Source organism: Equus asinus, chromosome 7, assembly GCF_041296235.1.
Source record: "Equus asinus isolate D_3611 breed Donkey chromosome 7, EquAss-T2T_v2, whole genome shotgun sequence".
NCBI lineage: Eukaryota > Metazoa > Chordata > Mammalia > Perissodactyla > Equidae > Equus > Equus asinus.
Genome location: NC_091796.1, coordinates 70,677,167 through 70,699,105, shown reverse-complemented (window position 1 = coordinate 70,699,105; position 21,939 = coordinate 70,677,167).

Here is a 21,939-nt window from a genome sequence, read left to right as displayed (position 1 = left end):
TTGGACTCTAACCCCACCGCCTTCAAAAGCCTCTGAAATCACTTTAGATATGAGCTAGGACACACACACCTGATAACACGGGTGCTGACCATGAAGTCACACACTCGCAAGAAAAGGGGCATCGCACCCTCCAAAAGTTTATACTTTTCAGTTTTTCCCCCCAGTTTAATGGACTTGAACAAGAGTGCAGAATAGACACATCTAGAGTGAGAAGTCATTCGTAGGTCAGGACAGCAACTTAAAAGCTTATTTCAAAGATCTTTTTTAAAATATCGATTTGGTCTTCCTCTTGCAGGCTAATTTTGCCCTGCCCTGTGTTAGAACATTTAACTCTTGAGCTGGGGATGAAAACTCTGACCTTGGCCTTTTAGCCCAAAAGTAATTCAGTAAAAGAAAAATAGAGAAGGGGGAACCACAGAAATTGGCGGGGGGGGGGGGGGGGAGGGGGGGCGGTGCAGAAAGCGCTTCCTGAGCCGCTGAGCACCGACCCCTCTGCAGAGAGGAAGGGCCTGCTGGGGGCCTGCCTTGGGGCCAGCAGTTTGAATTGGCAACTTTTATTGATTCTCCATTGACATCCACATCATAGCGTTTTCTGAGGCCTCCTCAAAATAAACCACTGTCTCACCTGGGCCTTCGAGAAGGGTTTGTTTAGTTTGAAGAAAATCGAGAGAGGGGAGTCCAACGAAAATGCCAGGAGAACCATCTTTGGAGGTCCCTCCCTAGAAAGGAGTCAGACAGGGATGTTCGCCGAACTGGACCGGGCCGGCTGTCTTTTCGTTAGTATCAAGTACAATTTGTATGCCGCTTGTACAGCTCTGGTAAATCAGAAGGCAGATAGATAGCACAGATGGTTGGAGGTGTCGGGTCAGATCATGCTACGCCTGAGTGCAGGGCAAAGCTCGTTCTGACGGAAAACCCTGATATTATTTTCACAGATCTTCACAGTTCACTCGAAAAAAACAGGAAAGGGGAAGATAAAAGCCCCGCAACCATTTACATCATTTCTGTGAGATTGCCAGCCGCCTCAACGGAGAGGCTTTCTTTTCTAAAAGCTCATTTTCTTGAAATGCGACAGGGCAGGGCCAAAATAGAGAGGGCAATGAAGATAATGTCAAAGCACAAATCTTTTCTACCTTGGGGCGACTTCCGAATCCGCCAGAAGGACAACTTTCCGTGAGAAACGTCGCATTCGAGGGCCCAGGACACGCAGTGTAGAAAACCCGGCGGCCGTGGGGCCGGGGCAGGGGTGGGCGGGACCCGGGAGGGCTGGGTTCCCGGCGCCTCTGGCCGGGGAAGGAAAGCAGTCCCTGCTCCAGTTTGCAGTTTCCTAATTTGCCCTCTCAGAGGTCTCCCGGGCCGCCTCGCCCTAGCACAGGCGCTCCCCGTGGGCCCTCCCGCGCCGGAGCCAGGAGCGCCGGGGTCGGCGAGACCTCCCGGCCCGCGCGCCAGCCGGCCCACCGCGGCGCCCGGCCGCCCCGGGCTAGAAGCTGCCGGTGCCCCGGGGGACCGCGCCTCCCCGCGCGCCTTTGCTGCAGGGTTTGAAAGCGGCAAATTCGGGGAAAGGTGTCTTCTTACCCTTAGTCTTTGTGAACAAGTGTTAATTTTCCCAGTCTAGGTGCCCTATCCAGGAAATGGAACAACTATCCCATTTCTTGGACAATAGTTCTGCAAATATTAGATGCTAGGGCCCTTTGGCTTCCGCGTGTCTGGGGATCTCTGGCGACCGGGACCGAAAGCCTGAGCCGCCGGAAAGGGGCGCCGGCTGCTGGTGGCAGAGTCCGAGCCCCGCCGGACGCGGCGTCCGGGCGCCGGGCGGGCGGGGACCGAGAGGTGTCCGGAGGCCCGGGGCTGCTGCCAGGAGAGCCCGTCTTCGCTAGCGCAGAGGCCTTGGTTTAATTTTATTAACTCAAAAGAAAGATGCTGTCTCGGGGCACGTATTTGTTCATCAGCTTCACGCGGGAAGGGACAAACGGAAGAAATACGTGAGCCTCTCATCCCTGGAAGGGAGAGAACCTCCGCCGGTTTCCTTAGAAATAACCCCATTGTGAGAAGGCGGTGACTCCCGCCCCACCCTTAAAGCGCACTTCTCTCGGGATTGCCAGGCAAAACTGGACCTTCGAGTTGACTTTTCTTAATTTTACGGAAGGATAGATTTTCACCGATTTTGAAACTGCGCCAACCCTCCAGGCAACCTCCTACTTGCCTCCCCCGACTTTATTTTTCTCCTGCGCTTGACCAGGAAACCTGGAAAGCGCCGCGGCAGCCCTTGGCCTCGGGCCTATCTGGGCAGCTCTGTAAGTTTCTGTGGTTGGTTTGCAGTTAGATGTGGGAGGCCTGGGGCAAACGCTGGATTCTCCCTGGGAATCCACAGACGTCTATTCTGCTTTTTGCAGACTCAGAGTTTTCCTTTATGGCGAAAAAGCATGTAGAAGACAATGCCTCCGGACAGATTCTGTCTAGTTCTTCAGTGCGGCGGCAGCAGGGCAAAGTGCTCCTAGCGGGTAGTGAGGGTCAGACCAGAAACCTTCAGAGTTCGGTCTGGGACTTCTTATTGGTCTCGCCCTCCTTTTGCCCCTTGTGATTTTCCTCGCTAGGGTAGAGGGACGCGAGGAGCCCCGCTTACACCCTGCGGAATGAGTTGCCAGTGGACAGCGCTGCTTCGTGTCCACACATTCTTACCTTTAGGTTCCAATCTCTTGTCTTGTTTTGTCTTGTCCTCTCGTCATGTCTTACCTTTTCTTTGACTTTATTCCTAAATCAAACGCCTGTACTATAAATGATGTGTCTTTGCTTTCTTTCCTACACAATTTCACATAGTCAGGGATTTTTTAAGAATGTAGTGGTTGCACACGTCTGAATTCCTTGATAAAGACCTTTGTGCTGATGTGAGTCACAGACTAGGAGACAATGAGGTCCCAGCCTTTTGTGTATGTCCCTTTCGACTTTTGGGGGAGAGATCTTGGTTTCCCTTCCGCGGGCCTCAAAGCCCTGTGTTGCCATTCATGAGAATAATGTAAAAAAGTTAGAAAGTTTAAAGACATTTTACTGTCTTTGAAATTACAGTATTAAAATTTCACACTCTCAAATATTTATTCATGAATCTAGTGTTCTGATTTTCAGATGACACCATATGCATAAATATAGCTATATGTTTGTTTATGTATTTGGTGGTCCAGATCTTTAGATTATGGAATTAATTCAATACCCTAGTTTTAAAGTACTAAATATCCTAATAAGTTCCTCAGGTAGCTTGCTCTGTTTCATGCATTCCTCCTCTGCCAGTATGCACCTTGCAACAAAGAACAGAGATGCCTCTTTGTTGTATATTCCTGAGAACAAACATCATTTGAGAAATGTTTTGTAGATTTCCCGGCACTGTAAAATTAACTGGCAAAACGTATTACAATTAAAATATTGATCTAGTTTTAAGAGATTAGGATATTTTTGTTGCTATTTGAAAAATTGTTCAATAGTTATTTTTTAAATGATGCAAAATTGCTTATGTCATTGAGGAAATTTTTATAAATTTAAATGTGGGAAAATGTACCATTTGAAAGTATTGATTAATTAGCAGTAATGTTCTTAAAAAATGTTAGCCTGACTATGCAACTCTGTTTTGACCTCTGGTTTGTGGTTGCTCCTAGGTATTTGGATGAGAATTTGTATTTAAGGCCAAGAGTATATTACAAGTCATACTCCCATTTAAACTGTGGTCCTAAATTCACTTTTCTCTTTCCCTTCTGCTTCTGTGGGGTGAGCTTGAATCTGCACAGGGCTAACCACACCACAGCATAGCTTGCCTAGGGCTGTGTGTCAGTGGTTCTCGTGTGAAGGATTAATGCTTAAAAATGTAACCAGAGTGTCACTTATAAACACATTATTATGAGTAATGAAACATTAATTGAATGACTGAAAGAATGATCAATTCCTAGTTCTCTTCTGGAACTTTGTTTTTTTCCAGCAGGTTATTTTTGACCATTTTCAAATCCAAGATCAAAGTGTCTTTCTCAAAGACACATAGAAATTTTAAAATTCAGTGAAGTAAAAGAATGTAAGTTTGTTTATGTCCTCTGGAATGAGCCAAACATTATTTACATTAAATTGTGTGTATGTCATATATATGTATTAATTACACGTATTGTATTTGTAGTAAATAATAATCCCCTTACAAGTACTGTAAAATCAAATAGAAGCATTAGTCTCCAATAAATACCTTAAATTCTCTGCATCGATCCAGTTGGTTATCAGAAAATAATTTTTAAAAATTGCATTATAAAAAATACATTTACATGGCATCTTACCCTTCAAAGCAGCAAATCTCAACGGAGGGCAATTTTATTTCCCCCTTCCAAGGGACATTTGGCAATATCTGAAGACATTTTTGGTTGTCACAAATGTCATCTAATGGATGGAGGCCAGAGATGCTGCTAAACATCTTACAGTGAAAAGGACAGCCCCCCACAACAAAACTTCAATAACACCACTGTTAAGAAACGCTGCTTCTTAAATTTTACTGTAAATGATACTTATGGTGACTGAATACTTATGAATTTGGAAATATCTCTGGGAAAAGTGGAGTTTTGTTTCTGTCATATTGGAATCTATGTTCTTTGAATAATTGGTGGGATAGAAAACATTGTTTGAAAGTTATTGTTCAGTCCGTCTCCATTTTACAAATGAATAAAATATGAAGACCAAAGAAGTTAAATGATTACTCATATTACACAACTACTAGTTAGTTGTAGAGATAGGTTTAAAACACAGATTCAAACCTCTACTCATTATATACCTTGCTTTCCCTACCCAAGGGAGATGGTATAATTCCAGTTCAGTTTGAGGCCAGAGGATCTGATCACACCTGAGTACTTATTGGTGGCTGCCTTGTGTGAGGTCCTGTGCTGTTTCCTGTTGCTGTGACTTGCAGAGTTTGGTGCACTCAAGTTCATGGATCTCAGAGAGGCTTAAACTATTCTGGGTCTTGTCAAATGGTGCACACTTGCAAGCCCTAAAAAGTCCTTGAATCTCAAATGTGGCTCTGGGACTTCAGTTATCTTTTTTAGGGGATGGGAATGTTGGAGTCTGATTTATTGAAGACATTTTTCTGAGTTACCACACAGTATACTAGCAGAAAATAGAACTGAATCTGGCCAGTTGGAGAGGAGAAGATTGGATTTGGGCTGCTGTGAGGCTTGGTTTAAGTAAAAAAGAAAAAACCCTCTGAACTCTTTTGTCGAGTCTTTCAAAAGAATAACAGTGATGCTCACTAGCATTTCTATAATTAACAAGCTGTCAACATTTCTATTACCACCACAGAAGTAAGTCTATTACAGACCACAGAATTGTGATAAATGTTTCTTTAGGTCTGAAATGTTAGCCTTCATCTTCTTTTCAGCCTAAGGGCAATTTTTGAAACCAATTTTGTTTCAATCATTTTGGATCAGTTGTGTGGTAATTTTGGAAGTGCAGATGCTCTAGGCCCACCTATTGAAATAAAGATTTTTAAATGGAAACACAGAGAGGAGTCTGCTTAAGCCCCAGTAGGGACCAGCTGCCAAGCTCTGGCAGGGAATTACATAGGCAGACAGTGGGAGTAGATTTAGACAAAATTAAGGGACAGAGAAATGTGCGCATGTTTCCTTTAACAGCAAATTTTTTCTCTCAGATCCTTCAAACTATGGAATTTTAATCCTCCCTTTTTTCTGTTTTGTATTTTGTCTATTATTACCTTCTCTATTATCCCTAGGTTTTGGTGAAATTAATGTAAAAGAATTTCTCATAATAGCAACTAAAATTTGGAGCTGAATTAATTTTTTTGAATTTTAATATTTAATTTTTCCCCTTCATTTAGTTAATTTTTCTTTCTACTTCTCTCATCTCTTTTCTGCTTGTCTACCTTCTTGTCTTAATCAATCCTTTTTGTAGACTCTGAAAGTTCATATTTCCCAAAGACTGTAGTTCTCTGTATTGTAATAATTTGTATTTATTTCCTCTCTTTTCTTTTCTATTTGTTGTGACTCCATGACTTCTTCCTTCTGCTCCCCATTTTCCATTGCCAAATACCTCCTCACTAAACTAAACCTTGTTAAAATTGTGGGGTAGACAAAGACAAACTGCTCACTCCTGAAAGTAGGTGGGGGATGAGAGTGGTTCTCAGTGAAGATGAGTATAGTGTCACTATCATGATGTTTTAGAACAATGATGCTTCTCAAACTAAACTTTATAGAAAGAGATAAAATAGTGGAAACAACGAGGACTCTCGATAATTATGCTAACTGCATGGTTTTAGGCCCCAGTTTCCTTATCTGATAAATAGTAGAATACTTATCATACAGAGTAATATAGGGCTTAAATGAGATTATGAATGACTATTCCTTGCATAGTGCCTGGCTCAGTAAATTCTCAATGAGTATTAGTTCCCCTGTTGTGGAAAACCATCCACTTAATCTATTAGTTCAACCCTCTGTAGCAGTGATCGCTCACTTTCCATCTGGTCCTTGGTCTCATAATCCTTTGGTGTTCTGCTTAAGTTTCTTGAAACTTTCCAAGCAATAGGTTCTTTGGAAATAGGCCTGCCTGTTCTGTGGACCACTGTTCTTACCATAAGTTAGTCTAAAGAAGTCAATAGGTAGCTTACATGAAATTCCCCAAATGCTTACTGTATTAGTTTCCTGTGGCTGCTGTAACAAATTACCACAAATTGGGCAGCTTAAAACAACAGAAATCCATTCTCTCACAGTTTTGGACGCCACCAGTCTGAATCACGGTGCAGTGCTCCTTCCAGAGGCTGGGGCGGGGGGTGGGGGGTGATGATGATCAGTTCCCTGCCTCTTTCAGCTTCTGGTGGCTGCCAGCATCTCTCAGCTTCTCAGGCCACATCTCTCCGAGCTCAGCCTCCTTCTTCACATAACCTTCTCTTCCCTTCCCTTCCCTTCTCTCCCCTCCCCTCCCTTCTTTTCTCTTCTTCTCTCTCACTGTCTCTGTGAAAACTCCCTCTGCTTATATTTTATAAATGCGTGTGATTGCACTTAGGGCCTACCTGTATAATCCAGAATAAGCTCCCTCTCAACATCCTTAACTTAATCATATTTTTTTTTTTTTTTTTGCCAGATACGGTGATATTCACAGATTCTAGGGGTTAGGAAGTGAATATTACTTTGGTGGGGTTTTGTTTCACTCTTTTATATGACCAAGGTATAGTCTCAAATGTTTCTTGGGAGTAAATCGGAAGAATAAAATATTGTAAGTGGTCAGTCCACAAGTAGGAAAATAAATCTTTTGGCTTTATTTTTATAAATTATAGACTTTTCATCTCAACATTATTTAATGTAAAGATTGGCAAGATCTCAAACAAAGGCAAATTTTCATTAATTTCTTCATTTTCATATTCAGCTTTGCTTTTAAAGTTTCCCTTGGGATGTTAACTGAAATGAACAGCTAAGATAGTAGATTTATGTCATGGGGTAAGATAAAAGAGAAGATTTCATCTCTTCTGCGTGAGTTTACTGTAGTACAGAGTGAAGACATATTATGCTATTATGTTGAAGTACAATTCACAGAAGAAATTTGCAGTTTATTTGTATTGTTCTTCATTTCAGTGAGTTGAAATAATAATTTGGAAGTTCTGAGTATTTTCTAATGGTTATCTTTCCTTTCCCTGCTCTCTTAAGTGTTACATATGACTCTACTATTGTTTATAAACAAGACACTTAATATTTCTCCCATCAAGATGCATTGTTTTTCCTACCATGACATTACTTTCCCCATCTAAATAGGACTTTAGAGTGTTTTCATTTACCCACTTTCCTCCTCCTCTGTCACCCCAATACCAAAGTTTTCCAAAATGGTGTAGTACCTAGAGTTTTTCTTGTAGTGTGTTCCTTCTATTTCAACAATACTTATTTAACAATGTGTCACACAGTTCTAGACTGTCTGTTCTTATTACACACGCACACACAGACACATACATACCTCTTCACTTTTCCCTCTGCTCTGGTTCATTTATTGATATTTAGATTCTTTTCTCATGTATTTTCCTCATCTGTAGTGCTGGGTTTTTTCTTACTGGAAATATCTTTTGTGTTTTACTCCTTATAAAAACAATACCTGTTCATTGCAATAAATATCCATATACGAAGGTTATATGGAGTCAAAAGTGAAAGTTTTTTGTAATACCTTTATTCCAGAGATAATTGCTGTTAGTGTAGGTACATATCCATATAGACCTGTTTTTCTACACACACAGATACACATTTTTTTCCTTTTGACAGAAATGCCATCATATTATCCATACTGTTTTATAAACTCCTTTTTTCCATAATGTTTTGTAAACATTTTTCCTGATAATAAGTACATGTTATCATTTTGAGTGGCTGCATTGTATTCCATAGCATACATATCATAACTTATTTAATCAATCCCTATTGATGTTTGTTTAAATTGATTCCAGTTTTTAACCATTATAAAGAATGAAGCAATGAATATCTTTATGCATAGTACAATTTTTTCCTTCAATTTCCTGGAAGTTAAATGAATGGGTTAAGGGGTTTACACATTTAAAAAATTGATAACGTATTTCCAAATTATCATCCAAAAGGATTTTTACCAATTTTTACCTCTACCCAAACTGTATGAGTGTGCCATTTCCATCTACACCCTGGCCATTATTCTTCTTTTAAATATTTGCCAGCTTCTGGGGCCGGCCTGGTGGCACAGCAGTTAAGTGCACACGTTCTGCTTCTCGGCGGCCTGGGGTTTGCCAGCCCAGATCCCTGGTGCGGACATGGCACCGCTTGGCAAAAGCCATGCTGTGGTAGGCGTCCCATGTATAAAGTAGAGGAAGATGGGCATGGATGTTAGCCCAGGGCCAGTCTTCCACAGCAAACAGAGGAGGATTGGCAGTAGTTAGCTCAGGGCTAATCTTCCTCAAAAAATAAATAAATAAATATTTGCCGGCTTGATAGGTACAAAGTGGTTTCTCATTTTTAAAAATAGACATTTCTTTGATTATTAATAAAATTATGTATTTTCACGTATTTATTGGTCATTTATGTCTCTTCTTTTGAGAATTTCTCAATTACACCCTTTGATTGGGATCTTTGTTCTTTTTATTCATTTGCAATATCTCTTCAAATGTTAAGGATTCATTTTGTCCTGTGAATATTTCTTCCTAGTTTTTCACTTGCCTTTTAACTTTATGGTGTTGTTTGGCTAACAGTTTATAATTTTTACATAGTCAAATCTATCGAATGTGGTCCTGTTTTGGGTATCACACTTAGTACAGTCTCCCTTTCAAGTTATAGAAATAACCGCATTTTCTTCTCCTGGTCTCCCTAGATTAGAAACATTTTAAAACTTTTTAATCCATCTGGATTTGTTTTGGCATCTCATGTAAATTTGGAATTTAACAGATTTTTTCCCTTTCGAATCATTTTCTAATTCTCCTGCTGTTAGTCATTGATTGGTACATTCTTTTCTCATGCGTTTGAAATGCCACCTTTATCACATACTAAAATTCTATGTGCACTTAGATATTCTTCTGGACCTTCTATTGTCTTTCATTGATATGTCTGTTTATTCCTATGGTTTCACTACTGTAGTTCAAATACATTTTAATATATGATAGGGAAAGTTATTCTTCAGTATTTATTAGGAAAATTCTTTGGCTGTTCTGTGAATTTTTTCTTCCAAATAAACTTTAAGGTTGCTTTTGTCAAGAGTCTTTTTCACCACCCCAAAGAGTCCACTGGGAGTTTTCATGGAATTGTGTTGGTTTGCAAACTGACCCCATACATGAGGGCAGAGAGAAACTGAAGAAAGAGGCAGACCACTCTAGATTGGTAGGTGGCAGGTTTAATAAGCAAGGGAACTTACTTAAGAGGCTTGTCTTGGGCAGCTGCAAGATGAGCAGATCTGTGCACCTGCCTACCAAATGTTAAACTTTGTATAGAGGCCTTAACTAAGTTCGGTCACGTATTCAGTCTAGGTGGTCTCAACAACACCTTAATCTCTCAAGGTTACATCCTTGAAAGTGGCTCCTACTGTGGGTATGGCAGGCAGAGTGTACATTTCAAGGACAGGGGATGAGGTGAGGAGCCTCCGATTGCCCAGGTTCAGCTTGCAGGTCAACCAATCGTCAGGTCCTCTCCATGACCCCTTCAACACTCCACTCCTGTGACCAGCTCTTACAATCTTACACAACCGTCTCTTCTGCAGTGTGCCCTGAGTGGTCAGTAAGGGGTTTCACTAGCATGGAAGTGGCTAGTTTGGTGGTTGTTTGGCCATCCCAGTGGCACATCCCATTGCAAATTCCAGTAGATGTCGCCTTTCCCAGGCATGGTGGGGCTTTGGTGTTCTCAGCAACATAGCACATTGATGTATGGTGAGAGTCTGGGCAATGGCTGTTTCTCAAAACTTCTCTATCTTTACTGTATTGGGTGTCTTGGCAGGGGTCTCCAGTATGGCATATGGGGCAACAGACCCTACTGGTTGATCATTCAAAGGTATTAAAGCCTGGGACAGTAACTTAGTCCACCTGGCTAAGGTGGTTTTACCTGTTAGTAATTTAATCTACTAATTTAATATTCTATTTTTCCTTTCTACCAATCCTGCTGCTTGCAGGTTGTAGGGGAAGATTGAACCTCCATTCAGTGTCATGTTCTTTTGCCCAGTCTTGCATATCCTGAACTTTGAAATGTGACCCTTGGTCACTGTCTATTTGACGAGGGTATTTGTACATGGTACTCTGCTTCTCTAATCCCCTATTGGTGACAGCCTGGTTTGTGCGGTGACAGGAGAAAGCTTGGGTTAGCCTGACTCAGTGTCCACACAAACCAAGGCATATTTAGAACCCTTACTCAGAGGGAGGGGGCCAATATAGTCAACTTGCCAATCACTCAACAGTTGGGAACTCCAGTGGATGGCCCCCATACTCCTTTGACAATCGCCTTGTGTGTTGTTTAGAACACACAGGAATGTTGTTACTACATTAACCAAATCACTGTATTTCAAGGGCAATCCAACGTCCTTGGTAATATGCCATCCCACCTGAGTGCTACAGTACCACTCTTTCCATGCGCCCAATCTGCTGTATCTACTAAAGGGTCAGTTGCCAGGGCTTGTACCCAAGCTAGGGCATCAGCTTCCTGATTGCCAGAGGGTGTCAGCACCTTATGAGCTGGGGCTGGAAGACAGTGAGGACTGCCTTGGGCTCTTGCAGGTGAACCTGAATGTCTTTCCACATATCCTGACCCCATAACGGCTTATTCATGCTCATCTGCCCCTCAGCTCCTCATTGTCCAAGCCATTGGGTTAATCCCTTTAGAATGTGCAACTATCAGTGCAAAGGGTTAATAGCCAGGGCTCATGAGTGAGACCAGCCAAACTGCTCTGAGTTCAACCCACTGGCTGCTGTGATTTGTCCCTGTTTCTAGACATCTGTATACCAGGCATCAGCAGGTATTTCCCCCATTCCCTCTTTATGGACTCCAGAGGCCACCAGAGGATTAGGGGAAGGGGTATTTGGAAGATCTACATACTCTACAAGACTTAGTATCACCTGCATTTCGAGATACAGTGGGCTGGCAGACAGGGTGCTCCTCTGCTGCAAACAGCCATGCCGCTTAGTCAAAGTGGGAGTTTGAGCCATGGCAGAGGTGAGTCAATGGAACATATTCTCCATCCACCCCTTAATAGCAAAGGAAGTTCTTACCATGATATGCTGTTCCTTCATGATAGGTTCTACCTGAAGGAGCACTGGGTACGCTGCCAGGAACTGTTGCTCCATGGGGGGTATATTGGGTTTCTGCCCCCTTCCACAATGAAAGCTATTGTAGTCCCTCAGAGCTGGGACCACAATCCTAAGGATACTCTCTCATTCTGTTGTCTCTGCCACAGTACCCAGCCCATCCCATACCTTCTGGAGTCATAGACACATCTAGCTCAAATGGCAGCCCTGCTTGGGAGATGCTCAGAGCTTTAATCTGTTTCAGTAGTATTTTTGCCCTTTCAAGGTGGCTTGTGGCTCTGGTCCCCAGTCCCACATATGCCCTTTCTTCACCAAATGATATAAGAGACAGAAGCACTGTGCCAGGTGGGGAATAAAAATCCTCCAAACTCCCCAAATCCCTGCAAAACCTTGCACCTCTTTCACATTCTTAGGGGCTAGGTGGGCTTGCACCTCTTCAATCACAGCTTTTGGGACAATGTGTACCTTATCTGACCAAATAATTCCCCCAAACTTTATGGCAGTGCCTGGGCCTTGAATTTTCTGTGGGTTCACCACCCATCCTCTCCCTCACAGATGTTCCAGCAAAGTCTGCAGAGGCTCCTGCAGCAGAGGTGAGTCTTCACATGTTAACATATCATCAATGTCATGGGCCCATTTTACTGATGTGAGGAAGGAGAACAGGGACAGGTCTCAGGCTACCATTCCGTAACATATTGGGGGGCTGTGCAGGTAGCCTTGGGGAAGCATTTGAGAGGTCTTTTAATACCCCTCCCACATGAAGGCAAATTGATCTTAGCTATCAGAAACCTGTACTTGTCAGAGTCTTTTTCCATAGGTCTCCTTGAATATGAAGCACTTTTGCAGGAACACTTCTATGAATAAAATATATTTATACAAAATAATACAAATAACCTAAAGAAAGTTTAACATCTCTTCTTATTTGACAATGATTCTCATGTAATTTAACATATCAGTAAGCCTAGTTAGTTTAATATCTCTCTTTTATAAGGAGAGAGAACATTTCTTTTGAGATATCCCAGGGGCCCTCTTGAAAATCCTGAAGTTACTTCAAGGTCAACAAGACTTCATTTAGAATTTGATTTTTTGGAAGTTTGTCAAAAATATCAAAAGGTTTAAAACTCTTGATTAAATAGGATCATAGGTCACTGTGAAGCAATACTTAGTTATCCACTTAAACATAGTGACAGCTGAAGGCTTCAAAGGTAAAAACAGAAAGTTACATAGTTTTTAAAAAAACTTAGCTTTTTAGTAAAGAAAACTTAGTTTTTCTTAAGTAATCAAAGGCCTGATAAAGACAACACGAAGCATAGGAAATTATTTTGATAAAAGGTAGAATCTTTGTTTTCTAGGTAGATTATTTAAAAGGTAAAGAAAAGCCTTTCACAATCCCATCAAGAACAGACCAATAGTCCAAGAAAAATCTGTCCTTTTATCAGATGAAAAAAAGTTGTTTCAGTTTCACATAAGTATACTATTGGTAAGAAAGCCTATTTTTCTTTAAGCCAATTAAATAGAGCTCTTTTACAAGTTAACTTTGGCAATACCCTCTAGAGGTAGAAAAACATCACATACACATAACATATATTTTATAGACATATAAACATACAGACATACACAGAGACCTCATAGCTTCAATTCCAAAACTTTAGCTATGAATCAGGCATAACAATATAAAACTCACTGCAGTCATGTGCTGCATAATGCTTCAGTCAATGATGGACCACATATCTGACAGTGGCCCTATAAGATTACAGCTTTAACTTGAGTGTGGATGAAGATGACATTGAGGAGCTGCTAGAAGTGGTTCCAGAGGAACTGGCTAATGAGGAGTTGTTGGAACTGGAACAGGAATGCATAGCTGAAGAAGCAGCAAAAGAAAATGAAACTGCAGTAGAAGAAAAAGAACCTCCAAGAAAATTCACAGCAAAAGGTTTAGCAGAAGCTTTTGAAGACCTCCTCAAGGTCCTTAAAAAGTTTGAAAACATGGACTCTAGCACCAGAAGGTTTTCGTTAGTAAAGAGGAATATTCATGGTGCATTATCTGCTTACAAGCAAATCTATGATGGAAAAAAAAACACACACACAAAGAAACCAAGCAAACCACATGGACATATATCTGGAAAGACTGACACCTCTTCAAGAAAAGTCTCAGGTAGGTCCTTCAGGAGGTATTCCAGAATAAGGAATGGTTATCATAGGAGATGACAGCTCCATACATGTTATTGCCCCTGAAGACCTTCCAGTGGGACAAGACATGGAGGTAGAAGCCAATGATGATGATGATCCTGACCCTGCGTAGGCCTAGGCTAATATGTGTGTTTGTGTCTTAGTTTTTAAAAAAAGTTTCAAAAGTAAAAAAATAAACAATTTTAAAAATAGACAACAGCTTGTAGAATAAGGATAAAAGAAAGAAATTTTTTTTTTTTAAAGATTGGCACCTGGGCTAACAACTGTTGCCAATCTTTTTTTTTTTTTCCTGCTTTTATCTCCCCAAATCCCGCCCCCCCCCCCCCCCGGTACACAGTTGTATATCCTAGTTGCTTGCAGGTCCTTCTAGTTGTGGGCTATGGGACGCCGCCTCAACATGGCCTGATGAGCAGTGCCATGTCCACCCCCAGGATCCGAACCCTGGGCCGCTGCAGCGGAGTGCGCGAACTTAACCACTCAACCACGGAGCCGGCCCCGAAGGAAAATATTTTTGTAAAGCTGTACAATGTGTTTGTGTTTTAAGCTAAGTGTTATTACAAGAGTCAATAGTTAAGAAAAATTTAAAAATTTATAAGTAAAAATGTAACAGTAAGCTAGGGTTAATTATTACTGAGGAAAGAAAAATATTTTTTTATAAATTTAGTGTAGCCTAAGTGTACAGTGTTTATAAAATCTACAGCAGGGTATAATAATGTCCTGGTCCTTCACATTCACTCACCACTCACTCACTGAGTCACCCAGAGCAACTTCCTGTCCTGTAAGTTCCATTCACGGTAAGTACCTTATACAGGTGTACCATTTTTATCTTTTATACCATATTTCTACTGTACTATTTTGTATGTTTAGATATACAAATACCATTTATTACAATTGCCTACAGTATTCAGTGCAGTAAGATGCTTTACAGGTTTGTAGCCTAGGAGCAATAGGCTACAACATATAGCCTAGGTGTGTAGTAGGCTATACCATCCAGGTTTGTATAAGTATCCTCTATGATGTTCACACAACAACAAAATCGCCTGACAATGCATTTCTCAGAATGTATCCCCATTGTTAAGTGATGCATGACTGTAGTTTATAAAACAGTTGAATCCAAATGTGTCTCTGGCAGACAGAACAAGTTAAGATTACCCATTCACATGGCTAAAGCTTTTTGCTAGTATTTGTGGGGAAGACTTTTAAGATTTGTTTTTGCCCTTTACCAGTAATCTTATGGAGGCTGTGGACTAGATTTTGGGCAAGGGAGCTTCTACAGCAGCCCATACTTGAAGAATCTTCTTTTCTCTTTTTTCCTTCAGTCGCAGGCAATCATGGGCAGTGTTTTAGTTATCTCTTGGGGTGTTTACATTTCAGACATGATAAGAGTTACAACTTCAAGGGATGGAGAAACAATGAAAGTTTTCTCCTAGGAATTTTGGGGTATATTTCTTTATTATGAGAAGTCTAGGGTAATTGCTATTTAAATTTTCCTTTGTATTAGGGATTGGACAGCATGGGGCATTCCATCCGTTTCATTGTCAATTACCACTCTCTTTTGCTCTCCTCACTTTTCCAGGGATTCTATTTCTTAGCCTCCTAATCAGGCTTTGCCACAAGCACCCAGACTTTTATCCGTTGTCACTTGTGACCTCCTAGCTTTGCAAAATGGCATGCTAACGTTTCCAACTTATTATTCTGTTCTTCCATTTTGTCTGCCCAAATCTAGCAGCATAGTGGACTTCTGCATGTCCTTCTCTGACTTCAGCTCTTCTTCCGACTTTCTAACTGGAGCTTCAGCCTCTAGTTGGGCATCAGGGTCTAACCAAATTGCCCACAGTAGAGGCCAGACCACTGTGGCAGCCATTCATTTCCCTTCTTTGCTGCAGTGTGCTATGCAGAATTTCTCAAACACATTAAAGCAGCCCGTGCTTTGGGGGCATCCCCTTACTCACATGGCAGTCGGTGGCCAGCTCGGGATTTCCCCTGTGGATGTCTCTTTTCTAAGGCCATTTCTTTGATCTCCTGGCTGGCTTGCAGACTGTTGGTTTTCAAACTGACCCCCATTCACAGAGGGCAAGTCGAGACTGTAGAAAGAGGCAGACCACTCCAGATTGATAGGTGGTAGGTTTAATAAGCAAGGAAACTTACTTATGAAGCTTGTTTTGGGAAGCCACAAGATGAGTAGATCTCTGCACCCACCTACCAAATCTTAAAATTTATGTAGAGGCATTAACTAGGTTCAGTCATGTATTCAGTCCACGTGGTCTCAACAACACCTTGCTCTCTCAAGGCTATGTCCTTGAAAATGGCTCCCACTCTGGGAATGGCAGAATGTACATTCTAAGGACAGGGGACGGGGGGAGTCTCTGATTGCCTGTGTCCAGCTCACGGGTCAACATGTGGTCATGTCCTCTTGATGACCTCCTCCAACAAATTGCATTACGTAAATAGATTAATTTGGGATAAATTATATCTTTACAATGTTGAATGTTCCCATTCAGGTACCTGGAATGGCTCTCATTTATTCAAATGTTCTTTTATGTCCTTCAATAAAATTTTATAGTTTTCTCATGTAGGAAAAGCAGACATGAGAACTGAAAAAGCATCATGGTTTGAGGTTATGATTGTAAAGGTTTTAAGTCCTATACAACACCGTAGATTTTGAAGGCATCATTGTACTACAGCATGGTACAATAATTAACATTTACTATTGTTTAAAATGAATGAGGAAGTTTTTCCGTTGAGTCTCCCTGAGTTGGTAGATACGGATAATTGGAGGGGGAAGAGGAGCAGAAAATGAGGTTAGAGCTTGAAGAATTGTCTAGAGCAGGGCCATGATAATTGGCTTCTTCTTTCCCCCCTGCTCCTGTGAAAGCACCCGGCTGAAGCCTAAGAAATAGTCTTTAGTGAAATTGAGTGATTAGCCTGGGAAGGTATAGGTCTCTCAAAGTGGAGTGTTTGTGCTCACTCTGGGCTTAGAAATTACGCTAGTGCATTCAGCAATTAGTAAGGAGCCTGAGGGGATTTAACTTATGGTGAAGAAACTTATGATTCTTCTGTAGGGGGGGGAAGTGCAATTAGAAACTACAGAGAAAACAAAACCTGTACAAGAAATCATGGATCAAATATAAAACAAACTAAAACATGACATGATTATAATCAATTGACAGAGCTAAACAAAGAAAATTTAATTGACTTTGATGCTTGGAAATTTGATGCAAGTAAATTTTCAAACGGCATGTATAGTGACACAAAATTTCATCATCTCTCCTTTTCTACGTTTAAAAGGATTCCATAGGTGCAGACAATATAGACCTAACTTAGACTATCTTGAATAAAAAGGGAATCTATTGACTTACAAAAGTGAAAGTCCGGGCTAGCTGACTCCTCTACATCCTGCTTCTGCTTTCGTCTGTGTTACCTTCATTATAGGGCGGGTTTTTCCATACAATGAGATAGTTAACAGCTGTCCCAGTCTTAGAAGGTTTTTGGAGTTCAGTGGCTCAGGGAAACATTTTTCTTCTACCATTCTATGCCTATCGTTTGAGAAAAGACTGGCCTCAGAGATGGAGTGCAGTGATTGGCCAGGCCAATCCTGGCATGGTTCACACGTCCAACCCTGAGATCAGAGCCCTGTGGGGGCTAGATATGTGGTGTTGTTGGTTCCTATTAGGAAAGAGGAGTTCTGTTGTCCGAGAAGGGACTCTTGAACGTCCTGAGCCCTTATTTCTCTATAACTGGTCTTATTATTCTTGTAAGCTTCTACCCTGCTGGACAGCAGGAACCGTGGAGTATGCAGGGGGCAACTTTAAACTTCTGAGAGATAACTTAGTCACTGCCATTTTAAAAGTTTCTTTTAGATAACTCAGTCTTTTTCAGATAGACGCCAAGTCTTTTAGATTTTCTCTGCCTCCCTTTGCCTCGCTAAAATGGCATTTTTACATTTGGAGAATGGGGCAAATGTGTCTTCATGGTAGGGTAGTTAGGATTTTGGATACATTTCACATTCTTTGGATCCTTTCTGGTCTCTGCTATGGAATGGATGGTTTTATAGTATGGATTGGCCCCCATATGACCTTTGGAGAGTTGTGTAGGCACCTATTGCTAGAATCTGGGCTTCTAGACATTTACCTTCAGGAGTAAAGTACTACATACTTTGTCCTCTGCCCATACCTCCATAAGTAGTCTCTTCACTAAAGTCTTATCACTTGAATCATCTGGGGTGATTTTGTTTCCTACTGGGATCCTGACTGATACAGAGTTGCTGACTGACTTTGATCTAAGGTCACTGAGGTCATTGATTTAATATCCCCAAACTATTATCCCAATCATATATGTATATCTGTATTATAGTATTCATAACCATCTCCACTGTCAGTTGGTGAGGTTTTTTTTTTTAAAGATTTTATTTTTTCCTTTTTTCTCCCCAAAGCCCCCTGGTACACAGTTGTATATTCTTCGTTGTGGGTCCTTCTAGTTGTGGCATGTGGGACGCTGCCTCAGCGTGGTTTGATGAGCAGCGCCATATCCGCGCCCAGGATTCGAACCAATGAAACACTGGGCCGCCTGCAGCACAGCAGGCAAACTTAACCACTCGGCCACCGGGCCAGCCCCCAGTTGGTGAGGTTTTTGAGAACAAGGACTTTCTTCATCTTTATAATCCCAGTGTTTAGTGCACTGTGTAATTAAGTAGTACACACAGTGCCATAGACTTCAGAGAAAAGGGATATTTATAATAGTCAGGCTAGGTTTCCTGGGTAAGTTAGGACTTAAACTCTGAAGAATGAATAGATCTTTTCTGAGTCAAGAATAAGAAATTTTCCAATTGAGAGGCCTGTTGAACACTAAGCCATGGAGCCTTAAATAAGCATAGTGTCTTTGTGGATCAGTGAGGGAACTGGCCTGTAAAATGGAGAAATTTTGTTGGGAAATAAAGTCGAGGTCAAATTATAGAAGGGCTTAAAAGAGTGTAGAGGCATTTCTATTTGAAACAGAGGAAAATATAATCATTAATTCTTTTGAATTAGATGAGAACCATGATGAAACCGATGTAAGAAAAATCAGTATTGTTATGGATGGAATAGGAGGAATATAGGTTAGATCAAAGGGAAAAGGTTGTCCCCAGTCTGTTACAGGAATCTGGAAATGAAATGATATAACCAATTTTAAGCATTTCTCATTCATTCATTTATTCATTAATTAAAGAATCTGTTGAGTTTTTATCATGTGTCAGGCACTTTCCAAGGAGCTGGGGATACAGAGATGAGCAAAAAAGGAAGAAAATTAAAGAATTTTATGACATAAAGGATAGAATAATGGGGAGTAAATTAAAATTTAAAATCTAACTTACTAGGATTGTAAAAATATGTAGACATATTGGAGGGAAACAGGCTCGCACCAAAAACAGAATCAAAGGTACATGAACAGTAAGACAATGGGGGGGTCATATTAACATTAAATGGTGTCCGCAAGAACAAAAATGTCTGCTTTTTTTCCCCATTTTCCTAATATTGTTTGCACACACTTAGAAGGAAACCTGCTAGCATTAGGATTATTCTCAAGAAGGGTAGCAGAGCTGTCAGACAACTACCTATATTTTATTGACTTGGTAATTCAAGGAAATGATGAAGGTGCAAATTTAATTTGGTCAGGAAAGTTAGCAACACTACTTCTAACATGGGGGATCAAATGAGGAAACAAAGAAGGAGTTTTTGTTTTAATATTAAAATGTAAATTTAATAATGTGCATTTGAAAATCCTGGCATATTTTAAGCCTGCTGTTTTTCCCACTGACCTGATTGCCATTTATGTAAATACACTCGTGTTAGCAGATTCACATTGCTTCACTTCCTTTCCTATGACTGTTTTTCCTATAAGGACTGTTCTTAGAATGACATGGCATTTATTACCTTGGAATTGCTTGTGAATTGAATTGAGAGTATAGTCATTGTGGCAAACTACTGCTGTAACCTATTCATTGTGGCTGCCAAAGTGTTTGTGTGTGTTGGGGGCAGGGACATAGAGGGGGTTAGGTCTGTTCTCATAGAACCTACAGTATAGTGGATGACATATTTATACAATAATTACACAAGTAATGTAGAATTATAACCCTGTTAAAGGCTATGAAGGATCAGTACAAAAACTTTATAGTGGGCATTGCTGACACTGTGATACTTGAGGTTGGGTTTGAAGAAGGAGCAGGAGGTTATTAAAGGAAGAAGGATAAGAGCATTCCAGGCTGAGGAGCCAGCAAACAACGTCTCTGTGATGGAAACGGCATGTTAAGAATGGAAAGAAGGTCTGTAAGACTGGATTGCAGGGAGGATAGAGTTGGTATAATATGAAGAAGCAGAGTAAGAATTTTGTCCTTTATTCTCAGAACAATAGGAAGCCATTGAAGTGTTCTAATGTGTGTGTGTGTGTGTGAGAGAGAGAGAGAGAGAGAGAGAGAGGGAGGGAGAGAGAATATTAAATTTGCATTTAAGAATCACTCTATTGAAGGATGGATGGAGAAGGGACAAGAGGGCCAGAATAGATATGCAGCAAAACCAGTTTGGAAGCTATTACAACAATTTAGGTGAGAGAATGATGGTAACTTGGACTAAGATGGTGGCAATGCAGATGGAAAGAAAAAGGTGGATTTGATAGATATTTAAGAGGTAAAATTGGTAAGGCGTGTGATGGATTAGATATGGGAGATGACAGGAGAGGAAGATTGTCAAAGATGATGCCTAGGTTTCTGGTATGTACAAATGGATTCTGGTCCCATTAATGAAAAAAGAGATAATGAAAAAGGCCCAGCATTCGTGGGGGAAAAGCGTGAGTTGTATTTGGCTTATCATGGAGGCAATTAGATAGGTGGGTCTGGAACTCAGAGGATATGTATCATGGAAAATTGCTATTATTTTTGACTTCCCAGCACTTAAATCCACTTCCTGTGTTTGGAGAATTTCCTACCTTAGCAGTCTGAGAGGAAGAATAGATGGAACATATGGCCACACTTCTCCAATCAAATGTGCCCATCCAAAAATTTGAGTAGGGAAAAAGTGACACAAAGAAGTGTCTAGGAAGAATCCCCTCTGGCAGTAGTAGCAGTTAACATAAGATCAAATCTGTAGAGCAGTTGTGGTAGTGGTGGTAACAGAAGCATTTCATGCTTGTGGTAGTAGTGTGAGCTGCAGCTCTTGGTTGTGGGTATGGTGCCTTGACCACCAGTTCTATGATATAAGTTTGGGCATTGCTCCTTGCTCTGTTGCCTCTGAGCCTGGGGATTTTGTAATAGCAGTATCCTTTTAACAAATCTGATTTTTTTCTTAAATCAGCCAGAATCAACTTCTGCTGTTTCCCACTAAGGACTTGGATTGATATGAGAAGTCTGGGCTAGAGATATACATTTATGAGTTATCTGTATACTGATTGTATTGGAAGCTGTGGACAGGAATGAGATTACTTAAAGTTGGAGGACAAAATGAGAAAAAGGCTAGGATTGAGCCTAAGAAATTTATAACATTTAATAACTAAGTAGAAGAAGATGAACTTGAAAGAGGAGATATAAATTATTAGAGAGAGGAGAAAAATCAGGTAAATACTGTATCTTAGAAGCCAAGATGATGTTGATTCTCACTTTACGTTTGAGGAGATTGAAGCTTAGGTTAGAAATTTGCTCAAAGTTTTGACTTAACAAATGACAGAACCAGAAGTTGAATTTGTATCTGACTAAAAGACTTTATAGAGTTGATTGGATGTATACAAGGGATGTATCAAAGAAAAAAATCAACAAGACTTTGTGAATAATTATTTATAAGAGATGAAGGGAGTAATGAGTCATATAAGATACCAACTTTTTGTGTATTTATTTTGGGAGAATTATTTGTCACTGAGACAGGTATGTTAGAGGAAGAGGAAGAGATAATTTTGCATTTGGATCAGATTGAACCCAGGTTGATGAAAAGCATGTAAATATAAATATCTGGATAACTCTCAGATAATAGGATAGGACTGTAAAT